The sequence below is a fragment of the Schistocerca cancellata genome, chromosome 9, assembly GCF_023864275.1.
Source record: "Schistocerca cancellata isolate TAMUIC-IGC-003103 chromosome 9, iqSchCanc2.1, whole genome shotgun sequence".
Classification (NCBI taxonomy): Eukaryota; Metazoa; Arthropoda; class Insecta; order Orthoptera; family Acrididae; genus Schistocerca; species Schistocerca cancellata.
This window is the reverse complement of record NC_064634.1, coordinates 471,859,968-471,877,057: the sequence shown is the minus strand read 5'-3', so window position 1 is coordinate 471,877,057 and position 17,090 is coordinate 471,859,968.

Genomic DNA, 17,090 nt, shown 5'->3' with positions numbered 1-17,090 from the left:
GATGAAACACAGAAATTGCATCGGGATTGAATATAGTAGGCACAATCTCGACTTACGTCCAGGGGGAGTAATGCTTCAAACAGTCTTTATATGTGCCGTTACTGAGAGGCCAGTATTAGATTGCGACGCACCACTGGGTGTTTACTGTAACCCTTGTATCTTCATACTGACGATGAAACACAGAAATTGCATCGGGATTGAATATAGTAGGCACAATGCCGACTTACGTATAGGGGGAGCAATGCTTCATACAGTGGTATACGTGCCTTTCCTGAGATTCCAGTATTAGATTGCGACGCACCACTGGGCTTTTACTGTGACCCCTGGAGCTTCATATTGACGATGAAACACAGAAATTGCATTGGGATTGAATATAGCAGGCACAATGCCGACTTACGTGAAGGGGGAGTAATGCTTCAAACAATCTGTATACGTGCCTTTCCTGAGAGGCCAGTATTAGACTGCGACGCAGCACTGGGTGTTTACTGTAAACCTTGGAGCTTCATATTGACGATGAAACACAGAAATTGCATCGGGATTGAATATAGTAGGCACAATGCCGACTTACGTCCAGGGGGAGCAATGCTTCAAACAGTCTGTATACGTGCCGTTACAGAGAGGCCAGTATTAGAATGCGACGCACCACTGGGTGTTTACTGTAACCCTTGGAGCTTCATATTGACGATGAAACACAGAAATTGCATCAGGATTGAATATAGTAGGCACAATGCCGACTTACGTCCAGGGGAACAATGCTTCAAACAGTCTGTATACGTGCCTTTCCTGAGAGGCCAGTATTAGATTTCGACGCACAACTGGGTGTTTACTGTAACCCTTGGAAATTCATATTGACGATGAAACACAGAAATTGCATCGGGATTGAATATAGTAGGCATAAAGCCGACTTAAGTCCAGGGGGAGCAATGCTTCAAACAATCTGTATATGTGCCGTTACTGAGAGGCCAGTATTAGATTGCGACGCACCACTGGGTGTTTACTGTAACCCTTGCAGCTTCATATTGGCGATGAAACACAGAAATTGCATCGGGATTGAATATAGTAGGCACAATCTCGACTTACGTCCAGGGGGAGTAATGCTTCAAACAGTCTTTATATGTGCCGTTACTGAGAGGCCAGTATTAGATTGCGACGCACCACTGGGTGTTTACTGTAACCCTTGTATCTTCATACTGACGATGAAACACAGAAATTGCATCGGGATTGAATATAGTAGGCACAATGCCGACTTACGTATAGGGGGAGCAATGCTTCATACAGTGGTATACGTGCCTTTCCTGAGATTCCAGTATTAGATTGCGACGGACCACTGGGCTTTTACTGTGACCCCTGGAGCTTCATATTGACGATGAAACACAGAAATTGCATTGGGATTGAATATAGCAGGCACAATGCCGACTTACGTGAAGGGGGAGTAATGCTTCAAACAATCTGTATACGTGCCTTTCCTGAGAGGCCAGTATTAGACTGCGACGCAGCACTGGGTGTTTACTGTAAACCTTGGAGCTTCATATTGACGATGAAACACAGAAATTGCATCGGGATTGAATATAGTAGGCACAATGCCGACTTACGTCCAGGGGGAGCAATGCTTCAAACAGTCTGTATACGTGCCGTTACAGAGAGGCCAGTATTAGATTGCGACGCACCACTGGGTGTTTACTGTAACCCTTGGAGCTTCATATTGACGATGAAACACAGAAATTGCATCGGGATTGAATGTAGTAGGCAGAAGGCCGACTTACGTCCAGGGGGAGGAATGCTTCAAACAGTCTGTCTATGTGCCGTTACTGAGAGGCCTGTATTAGATTTCGACGCACCACTGGGTGTTAACTGTAACCCTTGGAGCTTCATATTGACGATGAAACACAGAAATTGCATCGGGATTGAATATAGTAGGCACAATGCCGACTTACGTCCAGGGGGAGCAATGCTTCAAACAGTCTGTATACGTGCCTTTCCTGAGAGGCCAGTAATAGACTGCGACGAACCACTGGGAGTTTACTGTAACCCTTGGAGCTTCATATTGACGATGAACCACAGAAATTGCATCGAGATTGAATATAGTAGGCACAATGCTGACTTACGTCCAGGGGGAGTAGTGCTTCAAACAGTCTGTATATGTGCCGTTACTGAGAGGCCAGTATTAGATTGCGACGCACCACTGGGTGTTAACTGTAACCCTTGGAGCTTCATATTGACGATGAAACACAGAAATAGCATCGGGATTGAATATAGTAGGCACAATGCCGACTTACGTCCAGGGGGAGCAATGCTTCAAACAGTCTGTATACGTGCCTTTCCTGAGAGGCCAGTATTAGACTGCGACGAACCACTGGGAGTTTACTGTAACCCTTGGAGCTTCATATTGACGATGAAACACAGAAATTGCATCGAGATTGAATATAGTGGGCACAATTCTGACTTACGTCCAGGGGGAGTAATGCTTCAAACAATCTGTATACGTGCCTTTCCTGAGAGGCCAGTATGAGACTGCGACGCACCACTGGGTGTTTACTGTAACCCTCGGAGTTTCATATTGACGATGAAACACAGAAATTGCATCGGGATTGAATATAGTAGGCACAATGCCGACTTACGTCCAGGGGGAGCAATGCTTCAAACAGTCTGTATACGTGCCGTTATAGAGAGGCCAGTATTAGAATGCGACGCACCACTGGGTGTTTACTGTAACGCTTGGAGCTTCATATTGACGAAGAAACATAGAAATTGCATCAGGATTGAATATAGTAGGCACAGTGCCGACTTACGTCCAGGGGGAGCAATGCTTCAAACAGTCTGTATACGTGCCTTTCCTGAGAGGCCAGTATTAGATTTCGACGCACAACTGGGTGTTTACTGTAACCCTAGGAAATTCATATTGACGATGAAACACAGAAATGGCATCGGGATTGAATATAGTAGGCATAAAGCCGACTTAAGTCCAGGGGGAGCAATGCTTCAAACAGTCTGTATATGTGCCGTTACTGAGAGGCCAGTATTAGATTGCGACGCACCACTGGGTGTTTACTGTAACCCTTGCAGCTTCATATTGGCGATGAAACACAGAAATTGCATTGGGATTGAATATAGTGGGCACAATCTCGACTTACGTCCAGGGGGAGTAATGCTTCAAACAGTCTGTATATGTGCCGTTACTGAGAGGCCAGTATTAGATTGCGACGCACCTCTGGGTGTTTACTGTAACCCTTCGATCTTCATACTGACGATGAAACACTGAAATTGCATCGGGATTGAATATAGTAGGCACGATGCCGACTTACGTATAGGGGGAGCAATGCTTCATACAGTTGTATACGTGACTTTCCTGAGATTCCAGTATTAGATTGCGACGCACCACTGGGTGTTTACTGTAACCCCTGGAGCTTCATATTGACGATGAAACACAGAAATTGCATCGGGATTGAATATAGTAGGCACAATGCCGACTTACGTCCAGGGGGAGTAATGCTTCAAACAATCTGTATACGTGCCTTTCCTGAGAGGCCAGTATTAGACTGCAACGCACCACTGGGTGTTTACTGTAACCCTTGGAGCTTCATATTGACGATGAAACACAGAAATTGCATCGGGATTGAATATAGTAGGCACAATGCCGACTTACGTCCAGGGGGAGCAATGCTTCAAACGGTCTGTGTACGTGCCGTTACAGAATGGCCAGTATTAGATTGCGACGCACCACTGGGTGTTTACTGTAACCCTTGGAGCTTCATATTGACGATGAAACACAGAAATTGCATCGGGATTGAATATAGTAGGCACAATGCCGACTTACGTCCAGGGGGAGTAATGCTTCAAACAGTCTGTATATGTGCCGTTACTGAGAGGCCAGTATTAGATTGCGACGCACCACTGGGTGTTTACTGTAACCCTTGGAGCTTCATATTGAGAATGAAACACAGAAATTGCATCGGGATTGAATGTAGTAGGCACAATGCCGACTTACATCCAGGGGGAGCAATGCTTCACACAGTCTGTATACGTGCCGTTACTGTGAGGTCAGTATTAGATTGCGACGCACCACTGGGTGTTTATAGTAACCCTTGGAGCTTGATATTGAGAATGAAACACAGAAATTGCATCGGGGTGAATATAGTAGGCACAATGCCGACTTACATCCAGGGGGAGCAATGCTTCAAACAGTCTGTATACGTGCCTTTCCTGAGAGGCCAGTATTAGATTGCGACGCACCACTGGGTGTTTACTGTAACCCTTGGAGCTTCATATTGACGATGAAACACAGAAATTGCATCGGGATTGAATATAGTAGGCACAATGCCGACTTACGTCCAGGGGGAGCAATGCTTCAAACAGTCTGTATACGTGCCTTTCCTGAGAGGCCAGTATTAGACTGCGACGAACCACTGGGAGTTTACTGTAACCCCTGGAGCTTCATATTGACGATGAAACACAGAAATTGCATCGAGATTGAATATAGTAGGCACAATGCTGACTTACGTCCAGGGGGAGTAATGCCTCTAACAGTCTGTATATGTGCCGTTACTGAGAGGCCAGTATTAGATTGCGGCGCACCACTGGGAGTTTACTGTAACCCTTGGAGCTTCATATTGACGATGAAACACAGAAATTGCATCGGGATTGAATATAGTAGGTACAATGCCGACTTACGTCCAGGGGGAGCAATGCTTCAAACAGTCTGTATACGTGCCTTTCCTGAGAGGCCAGTATTATATTGCGACGCAGCACTGGCTGTTTAGTGTAACCCTAGGAGCTTCATAATGACGATGAAACACAGAAATTGCATTGGGATTGAATATAGTAGGCACAATGCCGACATTCGGTCAGGTGGAGCAATGCTTCAAACAGTCTGTATACGTGCCGTTACTGAGAGGGCAGTATTAGATTGCGACGCACCACTGGGTGTTTACTGTAACCCTTGGAGCTTCATATTGACGATGAAACACAGAAATTGTATCGGGATTCAATATAGTAGGCACAATGCCGACTTACGTCCAGGGGGAGTAATGCTTCAAACAGTCTGTATATGTGCCGTTACTGAGAGGCCAGTATTAGATTGCGACGCACCACTGGGTGTTTACTGTAACCCTTGTATCTTCATACTGACGATGAAACACAGAAATTGCATCGGGATTAAATATAGTAGGCACAATGCCGACATACGTATAGGGGGAGCAATGCTTCATACAGTTGTAAACGTGCCTTTCCTGAGATTCCAGTATTAGATTGCGACGCACCACTGGGCTTTTACTGTAACCCCTGGAGCTTCATATTGACGATGAAACACAGAAATTGCATTGGGATTGAATATAGTAGGCACAATGCCGACTTACGTCCAGGGGGAGTAATGCTTCAAACAATCTGTATACGTGCCTTTCCTAAGAGGCCAGTATGAGACTGCGACGCACCACTGGGTGTTTACTGTAACCCTTGGAGTTTCATATTGACGATGAAACACAGAAATTGCATCGGGATTGAATATAGTAGGCACAATGCCGACTTACGTCCAGGGGGAGCAATGCTTCAAACAGTCTGTATACGTGCCGTTACAGAGAGGCCAGTATTAGAATGCGACGCACCACTGGGTGTTTACTGTAACCCTTGGAGCTTCATATTGACGATGAAACACAGAAATTGCATCAGGATTGAATATAGTAGGCACAATGCCGACTTACGTCCAGGGGAAAAATGCTTCAAACAGTCTGTATACGTGCCTTTCCTGAGAGGCCAGTATTAGATTTCGACGCACAACTGGGTGTTTACTGTAACCCTTGGAAATTCATATTGACGATGAAACACAGAAATTGCATCGGGATTGAATATAGTAGGCATAAAGCCGACTTTAGTCCAGGGGGAGCAATGCTTCAAACAATCTGTATATGTGCCGTTACTGAGAGGCCAGTATTAGATTGCGACGCACCACTGGGTGTTTACTGTAACCCTTGCAGCTTCATATTGGCGATGAAACACAGAAATTGCATCGGGATTGAATATAGTAGGCACAATCTCGACTTACGTCCAGGGGGAGTAATGCTTCAAACAGTCTTTATATGTGCCGTTACTGAGAGGCCAGTATTAGATTGCGACGCACCACTGGGTGTTTACTGTAACCCTTGTATCTTCATACTGACGATGAAACACAGAAATTGCATCGGGATTGAATATAGTAGGCACAATGCCGACTTACGTATAGGGGGAGCAATGCTTCATACAGTGGTATACGTGCCTTTCCTGAGATTCCAGTATTAGATTGCGACGCACCACTGGGCTTTTACTGTGACCCCTGGAGCTTCATATTGACGATGAAACACAGAAATTGCATTGGGATTGAATATAGCAGGCACAATGCCGACTTACGTGAAGGGGGAGTAATGCTTCAAACAATCTGTATACGTGCCTTTCCTGAGAGGCCAGTATTAGACTGCGACGCAGCACTGGGTGTTTACTGTAATCCTTGGAGCTTCATATTGACGATGAAACACAGAAATTGCATCGGGATTGAATATAGTAGGCACAATGCCGACTTACGTCCAGGGGGAGCAATGCTTCAAACAGTCTGTATACGTGCCGTTACAGAGAGGCCAGTATTAGAATGCGACGCACCACTGGGTGTTTACTGTAACCCTTGGAGCTTCATATTGACGATGAAACACAGAAATTGCATCAGGATTGAATATAGTAGGCACAATGCCGACTTACGTCCAGGGGAACAATGCTTCAAACAGTCTGTATACGTGCCTTTCCTGAGAGGCCAGTATTAGATTTCGACGCACAACTGGGTGTTTACTGTAACCCTTGGAAATTCATATTGACGATGAAACACAGAAATTGCATCGGGATTGAATATAGTAGGCATAAAGCCGACTTAAGTCCAGGGGGAGCAATGCTTCAAACAATCTGTATATGTGCCGTTACTGAGAGGCCAGTATTAGATTGCGACGCACCACTGGGTGTTTACTGTAACCCTTGCAGCTTCATATTGGCGATGAAACACAGAAATTGCATCGGGATTGAATATAGTAGGCACAATCTCGACTTACGTCCAGGGGGAGTAATGCTTCAAACAGTCTTTATATGTGCCGTTACTGAGAGGCCAGTATTAGATTGCGACGCACCACTGGGTGTTTACTGTAACCCTTGTATCTTCATACTGACGATGAAACACAGAAATTGCATCGGGATTGAATATAGTAGGCACAATGCCGACTTACGTATAGGGGGAGCAATGCTTCATACAGTGGTATACGTGCCTTTCCTGAGATTCCAGTATTAGATTGCGACGCACCACTGGGCTTTTACTGTGACCCCTGGAGCTTCATATTGACGATGAAACAAAGAAATTGCATTGGGATTGAATATAGCAGGCACAATGCCGACTTACGTGAAGGGGGAGTAATGCTTCAAACAATCTGTATACGTGCCTTTCCTGAGAGGCCAGTATTAGACTGCGACGCAGCACTGGGTGTTTACTGTAAACCTTGGAGCTTCATATTGACGATGAAACACAGAAATTGCATCGGGATTGAATATAGTAGGCACAATGCCGACTTACGTCCAGGGGGAGCAATGCTTCAAACAGTCTGTATACGTGCCGTTACAGAGAGGCCAGTATTAGATTGCGACGCACCACTGGGTGTTTACTGTAACCCTTGGTGCTTCATATTGACGATGAAACACAGAAATTGCATCGGGATTGAATGTAGTAGGCAGAAGGCCGACTTACGTCCAGGGGGAGGAATGCTTCAAACAGTCTGTCTATGTGCCGTTACTGAGAGGCCTGTATTAGATTTCGACGCACCACTGGGTGTTAACTGTAACCCTTGGAGCTTCATATTGACGATGAAACACAGAAATTGCATCGGGATTGAATATAGTAGGCACAATGCCGACTTACGTCCAGGGGGAGCAATGCTTCAAACAGTCTGTATACGTGCCTTTCCTGAGAGGCCAGTAATAGACTGCGACGAACCACTGGGAGTTTACTGTAACCCTTGGAGCTTCATATTGACGATGAACCACAGAAATTGCATCGAGATTGAATATAGTAGGCACAATGCTGACTTACGTCCAGGGGGAGTAGTGCTTCAAACAGTCTGTACATGTGCCGTTACTGAGAGGCCAGTATTAGATTGCGACGCACCACTGGGTGTTAACTGTAACCCTTGGAGCTTCATATTGACGATGAAACACAGAAATTGCATCGGGATTGAATATAGTAGGCACAATGCCGACTTACGTCCAGGGGGAGCAATGCTTCAAACAGTCTGTATACGTGCCTTTCCTGAGAGGCCAGTATTAGACTGCGACGAACCACTGGGAGTTTACTGTAACCCTTGGAGCTTCATATTGACGATGAAACACAGAAATTGCATCGAGATTGAATATAGTGGGCACAATTCTGACTTACGTCCAGGGGGAGTAATGCTTCAAACAGTCTGTATATGTGCCGTTACTGAGAGGCCAGTATCAGATTGCGACGCACCACTGGGTGTTTACTGTAACCCTTGGAGCTTCATATTGACGATAAAACACAGAAATTGCATCGGGATTGAATATAGTAGGCACAATGCCGACTTACGTCCAGGGGGAGTAATGCTTCATACAGTCGGTGTTTGTGCCGTTACTGAGAGGCCAGAATTAGATTGCGACGCACCACTGGGTGTTTACTGTAACCCTTGGAGGTTCACATTGACGATGAAACACAAAAATTGCATCGGGGTGAATATAGTAGGCACACTGCCGACTTACGTCCAGGGGGAGTAATGCTTCAAACAGTCTGTATACGTGCCTTTCCTGAGAGGCCAGTATTAGATTGCGACGCACCACTGGGTGTTTACTGTAACCCTTGGAGCTTCATATTGACGATGAAACACAGAAATTGCATCGGGATTGAATATAGTAGGCAGAAGGCCGACTTACGTCAAGGGGGAGTAATGCTTCAAACAGTCTGTATATGTGCCGTTACTGAGAGGCCAGTATTAGATTGCGACGCACCACTGGGTGTTTACTGTAACCTTGGAGCTTCATATTGACGATGAAACACAGAAGTTGCATCGTGATTGAATATAGTAGGCACAATGCCGACTTACATCCAGGGGAGCAATGCTTCAAACAGTCAGTATACGTGCCGTTACTGTGAGGTCAGTATTAGATTCCGACGCACCACTGGGGGTTTACTGTAACCCTTGGAGCTTGATATTGAGAACGAAATACAGAAATTGCATCGGGGTGAATATAGTAGGCACAATGCCGACTTACATCCAGGGGGCGTAATGCTTCAAACAGTCTGTATATGTGCCTTTCCTGAGAGGCCAGTATTAGATTGCGACGCACCACTGGGTGTTTACTGTAACCCTTGGAGCTTCATATTGACGATGAAACACAGAAATTGCATCGGGATTGAATATAGTAGGCACAATGCCAACTTACGTCCAGGGGGAGCAATGCTTCAAACAGTCTTTATACGTGCCTTTCCTGAGAGGCCAGTATTAGACTGCGACGAACCACTGGGAGTTTACTGTAACCCCTGGAGCTTCATATTGACAATGAAACACAGAAATTGCATCGAGATTGAATATAGTAGGCACAATGCTGACTTACGTCCAGGGGGAGGAATGCTTGAAACAGTCTGAATATGTGCCGTTACTGAGAGGCCAGTATTAGATTGCGGCGCACCACTGGGAGTTTACTGTAACCCTTGGAGCTTCATATTGACGATGAAACACAGAAATTGCATTGGGATTGAATATAGTAGGTACAATGCCGACTTACGTCCAGGGGGAGCAATGCTTCAAACAGTCTGTATACGTGCCTTTCCCGAGAGGCCAGTATTATATTGCGACGCAGCACTGGCTGTTTAGTGTAACCCTTGGAGCTTCATATTGACGATGAAACACTGAAATTGCATCGGGATTGAATATAGTAGGCAGAAGGCCGACTTACGTCCAGGGGGAGGAATGTTTCAAACAGTCTGTATATGTGCCGTTACTGAGAGGCCAGTATTAGATTGCGACGCACCACTGGGTGTTTACTGTAACCCTTGGAGCTTCATACTGACGATGAAATACAGAAATTGCATCGGGATTGAATATAGTAGGCACAATGCCGACTTACGTGCAGGGGGAGCATTGCTTCAAACAGTCTGTATACGTGCCTTTCCTGAGAGGCCAGTATTAGACTGCGACGAACCACTGGGAGTTTACTGTAACCCTTGGAGCTTCATATTGACGATGAAACACAGAAATTGCATCGAGATTGAATATAGTAGGCACAATGCTGACTTACGTCCAGGGGGAGTAATGCTTCAAACAGTCTGTATATGCGCCGTTACTGAGAGGCCAGTATTAGATTGCGACGCACCACTGGGAATTTACTGGAACCCTTGGAGCTCCATATTGACGATGAAACACAGAAATTGCATCGGGATTGAATATAGTAGGTACAATGCCGACTTACGTCCAGGGGGAGCAATGCTTCAAACACTCTGTATACGTGCCTTTCCTGAGAGGCCAGTATTAGATTTCGACGCACCACTGGGTGTTTACTGTAACCCTTGGAAATTCATATTGACGATAAAACACAGAAATTGCATCGGGATTGAATATAGTAGGCACAATGCCGACTTACGTCCAGGGGGAGCAATGCTTCAAACAGTCTGTATATGTGCCTTTACTGAGAGGCCAGTATTAGATTGCGATGCACCACTGGGTGTTTACTGTAACCCTTGGAGCTTCATATTGACGATGAAACACAGAAATTGCATCGGGATTGAATATAGTAGGCACAATGCCGACTTACGTCCAGGGGAACAATGCTTCAAACAGTCTGTATACGTGCCTTTCCTGAGGGGAGAGTATTAGACTGCGACGAACCACTGGGAGTTTACTGTAACCCTTGGAGCTTCATATTGACGATGAAACACAGACATTGCATCGAGATAAAATATAGTAGGCACAATGCTGACTTACGTCCAGGGGGAGTAATGCTTCAAACAGTCTGTATATGTGCCGTTACTGAGAGGCCAGTATTAGATTGCGACGCACCACTGGGTGTTTACTGTAACCCTTGGAGCTTCATATTGACGATGAAACACAGAAATTGCATCGGGATTGAATATAGTAGGCACAATGCCGACTTACGTCCAGGGGGAGCAATGCTTCAAACAGTCTGTATACGTGCCTTTCCTGAGAGGCCAGTATTAGACTGCGACGAACCACTGGGAGTTTACTGTAACCCTTGGAGCTTCATATTGACGATGAAACACAGAAATTGCATCGGGATTGAATATAGTAGGTACAATGCCGACTTGCGTCCAGGGGGAGCAATGCTTCAAACAGTCTGTATACGTGCCTTTCCTGAGAGGACAGTATTATATTGCGACGCAGCACTGGCTGTTTAGTGTAACCCTTGGAGCTTCATATTGACGATGAAGCACAGAAATTGTATCGGGATTGAATATAGTAGGCACAATGCCGACATTCGGTCAGGGGGAGCAATGCTTCAAACAGTCTGTATACGTGCCTTTCCTGAGAGGCCAGTATTAGATTGCGACGCACCACTGGGTGTTTACTGTAACCCTTGGAGCTTCATATTGACGATGAAACACAGAAATTGCATCGGGATTGAATATAGTAGGCACAATGCCGACTTACGTCCATGGGGAGGAATGCTTCAAACAGTCTGTATATGTGCCGTTACTGAGAGGCCAGTATTAGATTGCGACGCACCACTGGGTGTTTACTGTAACCCTTGTATCTTCATACTGACGATGAAACACAGAAATTGCATCGGGATTGAATATAGTTGGCACAATGCCGACTTACGTATAGGGGGAGCAATGCTTCATACAGTTGTATACGTGCCTTTCATGAGATTCCAGTATTAGATTGCGACGCACCACTGGGTGTTTACTGTAACCCTTGGAGCTTCATATTGACGATGAAACACAGAAATGGCATCGGGTTTGAATATAGTAGGCACAATGCCGACTTACGTCCAGGGGGAGTAATGCTTCATACAGTCAGTATTTGTGCCGTTACTGAGAGGCCAGAATTAGATTGCGACGCATCACTGGGTGTTTACTGTAACCCTTGGAAGATCACATTGACGATGAAACACAAAAATTGCATCGGGATTGAATATAGTAGGCACAATGCCGACTTACGTCCAGGGGAAGCAATGCTTCAAACAGTCTGTATACGTGCAGTTAGTGTGAGGTCAGTATTAGATTGCGACGCACCACAGGGTGTTTACTGTAACCCTTGGAGCTTCATATTGAGAATGAAACACAGAAATTGCATCGGGGTGAATATAGTAGGCACAATGCCGACTTACGTCCAGGGGGAGTAATGCTTCAAACAGTCTGTATACGTGCCTTACCTGAGAGGCCAGTATTAGAATGCGACGCACCACTGGGTGTATACTCTAACCCTTGGAGCTTCATATTGACGATGAAACACAGAAATTGCATCGGGATTGAATATAGTAGGCAGAAGGCCGACTTACGTCCAGGGGGAGTAATGCTTCATACAGTCTGTATATGTGCCGTTACTGAGAGGCCAGTTCTAGATTGCGACGCACCACTGGGTGTTTACTGTAACTCTTGGAGCTTCATATTGACGATGAAACACAGAAATTCCATCGGGATTGAATATAGTAGGCACAATGCCGAGTTACATCCAGGGGGAGCAATGCTTCAAACAGTCTGTATACGTGCCGTTACTGTGAGGTCAGTATTATATTGCGACGCACCACTGGGTGTTTACTGTAACCCTTGGAGCTTGATATTGAGAATGAAACACAGAAATTGCATCGGGGTGAATATAGTAGGCACAATGCCGAATTACGTCCAGGGGGCGCAATGCTTCAAACAGTCTGTATACGTGCCTTTCCTGAGAGGCCAGTATTAGATTGCGACGCACCACTGGGTGTTTACTGTAATCCTTGGAGCTTCATATTGACGATGAAACACAGAAATTGCATCGGGATTGAATATAGTAGGCACAATGCCAACTTACGTCCAGGGGGAGCAATGCTTCAAACAGTCTTTATACGTGCCTTTCCTGAGAGGCCAGTATTAGACTGCGACGAACCACTGGGAGTTTACTGTAACCCCTGGAGCTTCATATTGACAATGAAACACAGAAATTGCATCGAGATTGAATATAGTAGGCACAATGCTGACTTACGTCCAGGGGGAGTAATGCTTCAAACAGTCTGTATATCTGCCGTTACTGAGAGGCCAGTATTAGATTGCGGCGCACCACTGGGAGTTTACTGTAACCCTTGGAGCTTCATATTGACGATGAAACACAGAAATTGCAGCGGGATTGAATATAGTAGGTACAATGCCGACTTACGTCCTGGGGGAGCAATGCTTCAAACAGTCTGTATACATGCCTTTCCTGAGAGGCCAGTATTATATTGCGACGCAGCACTGGCTGTTTAGTGCAACCCTTGGAGCTTCATATTGACGATGAAACACAGAAATTGCATCGGGATTGAATATAGTAGGCACAATGCCGCCATTCGTTCAGGGGGAGCAATGCTCAAACAGTCTGTATACGTGCCTTTCCTGAGAGGCCAGTATTAGATTGCGACGCACCACTGGGTGTTTACTGTAACCCTTGGAGCTTCATATTGACGATGAAACACAGAAATTGCATCGGGATTGAATATAGTAGGCACAATGCCGACTTACGTCCAGGGGGAGGAATGCTTCAAACAGTCTGTATATGTGCCGTTACTGAAAGGCCAGTATTAGATTGCGACGCACCACTGGATGTTTACTGTAACCCTTGTATCTTCATACTGACGATGAAACACAGAAATTGCATCGGGATTGAATATAGTAGGCACAATGCCGACTTTCGTATTGGGGGAGCAATGCTTCATACAGTTGTATACGTGCCTTTCCTGAGATTCCAGTATGAGATTGCGACGCACCACTGGGCTTTTTCTGTAACCCCTGGACCTTCATATTGACGATGAAACACAGAAATTGCATTGGGATTGAATATAGTAGGCACAATGCCGACTTACGTCCAGGGGGAGTAATGCTTCAAACAATCTGTATACGTGCCATTCCTGAGAGGCCAGTATTAGACTGCGACGCAGCACTGGGTGTTTACTGTAACCCTTGGAGCTTCATATTGACGATGAAACACAGAAATTGCATCGGGATTGAATATAGTAGGCACAATGCCGACTTACGTCAAGGGGGAGCAATGCTTCAAACAGTCTGTATACGTGCCGTTACAGAGAGGCCAGTATTATATTGCGACGCACCACTGGGGGTTTACTGTAACCCTTGGAGCTTCATATTGACGATGAAACACAGAAATTGTATCGGGATTGAATATAGTAGGCACAATGCCGGCTTACGTCCAGGGGGAGCAATGCTTCAAACAGTCTGTATACGTGCCTTTCCTGAGAGGTCAGTATTAGACTGCGACGAACCACTGGGAGTTTACTGTAACCCTTGGAGCTTCATATTGATGATGAAACACAGAAATTGCATCAAGATTGAATATAGTAGGCACAATGCTGACTTAAGTCCATGGGGAGTAATGCTTCAAACAGTCTGTATATGTGCCGTTACTGAGAGGCCAGTATTAGATTGCGACGCACTACTGGGTGTTTACTGTAACCCTTGGAGCTTCATATTGACGATGAAACACAGAAATTGCATCGGGATTGAATACAGTAGGCACAATGCCGACTTACGTCCAGGGGGAGTAATGCTTCATACAGTCGGTATATGTGCCGTTACTGAGAGGCCAGTATTAGATTGCGACGCACCACTGGGTGTTTACTGTAACACTTGGAGGTTCATATTGACGATGAAACACAAAAATTGCATCGGGATTGAATGTAGTAGGCACAATGCCGACTTACGTCCAGGGGGAGCAATGCTTCAAACAGTCTGTATACGTGAAGTTACTGTGAGGTCGGTATTAGATTGCGACGCACCACAGGGTGTTTACTGTAACCCTTGGAGCTTCATATTGAGAATGAGACACAGAAATTGCATCGGGGTGAATATAGTAGGCACAAGGCCGACTTACGTCCTGGGGGAGTAATGCTTCAAACAGTCTGTATACGTGCCTTTCCTGAGAGACCAGTATTAGATTGCGACGCACCACTGGGTGTTTACTGTAACCCTTGGAGCTTCATATTGACGATGAAACACAGAAATTGCATCGGGATTGAATATAGTAGGCAGAAGGCCGACTTACGTCCAGGGGGAGCAATGCTTCAAACAGTCTGTATATGTGCCTTTCCTGAGAGGCCAGTATTAGACTGCGACGAACCACTGGGAATTTACTGTAACCCTTGGAGCTTCATATTGACGATGAAACACAGAAATTGCATCGAGATTGAATATAGTAGGGACAATGCTGACTTACGTCCAGGGGGAGTAATGCTTCAAACAGTCTGTATATGTGCCGTTACTGAGAGGCCAGTATTAGATTGCGACGCACCACTGGGAGTTTACTGTAACCCTTGGAGCTTCATATTGACGATGAAACACAGAAATTGCATCGGGATTGAATATAGTAGGTACAGTACCGACTTACATCCAGGGGGAGCAATGCTTCAAACAGTCTGTATACGTGCCTTTCCTGAGAGGCCAGTATTAGATTGCAACGCACCACTAGGTGTTTCTGTAACCCTTGGAGCTTCATATTGACGAAGAAACACAGAAATTGCATCGGGATTGAATATAGTATGCACAATGCCGACTTACGTCCAGGGGGAGCAATGCTTCAAACAGTCTGTATACGTGCCTTTCCTGAGAGGCCAGTATTAGATTTCGACGCACCACTGGGTGTTTACTGTAACCCTTGGAAATTCATATTGACGATGAAACACAGAAATTGCATCGGGATTGAATATAGTTGGCACAAAGCCGACTTACGTCCAGGGGGAGCAATGCTTCAAACAGTCTGTATATGTGCCGTTACTGAGAGGCCAGTATTAGATTGCGACGCACCACTGGGTGTTTACTGTAACCCTTGAAGCTTCATATTGACGATGAAACACAGAAATTAGATCGGGATTCAATATAGTAGGCACAATGCCGACTTACGTCCAGGGGGAGTAATGCTTCAAACATTCTGTATATGTGCCGTTACTGAGAGGCCAGTATTAGATTGCGACGCACCACTGGGTGTTTACTGTAACCCTTGGAACTTCATACTGACGATGAAACACAGAAATTGCATCGGGATTGAATATAGTAGGCACAATGCCGACTTACGCATAGGGGGAGCAATGCTTCATACAGTTGTATACGTGCCTTTCCTGAGATTCCAGTATTAGATTGCGACGGACCACTGGGTGTTTACTATAACCCCTGGAGCTTCATATTGACGATGAAACACAGAAATTGCATCGGGATTGAATATAGTAGGCACAATGCCGACTTACGTCCAGGGGGAGCAATGCTTCAAACAGTCTGTATACATGCCGTTACAGAGAGGCCAGTATTAGATTGCGATGCACCACTGGGTGTTTACTGTAACCCTTGGAGCTTCATATTGACGATGAAACACAGAAATTGCATCCGGATTGAATATAGTAGGCAGAAGGCCGACTTACGTCCAGGGGGAGGAATGCTTCAAACAGTCTGTATATGTGCCGTTACTGAGAGGCCAGTATTAGATTGCGACGCACCACTGGGTGTTTACTGTAACCCTTGGAGCTTCATATTGACGATGAAACACAGAAATTGCATCGGGATTGAATATAGTAGGCACAATGCTGACTTACGTCCAGGGGGAGTAATGCTTCAAACATTCTGTATATGTGCCATTACTGAGAGGCCAGTATTAGATTGCGACGCACCACTGGGAGTTTACTGTAACCCTTGGAGCTTCATTTTGACGATGAAACACAGATATTGCATCGGGATTGAATATAGTAGGCACAATGCCGACTTACGTCCAGGGGGAGCAATGCTTCAAACAGTCTGTATACGTGCCTTTCCTGAGAGGCCAGTATTAGATTTCGACGCACCACAGGGTGTTTACTGTAACCCTTGGAGCTTCATATTGAGATTGAAACACAGA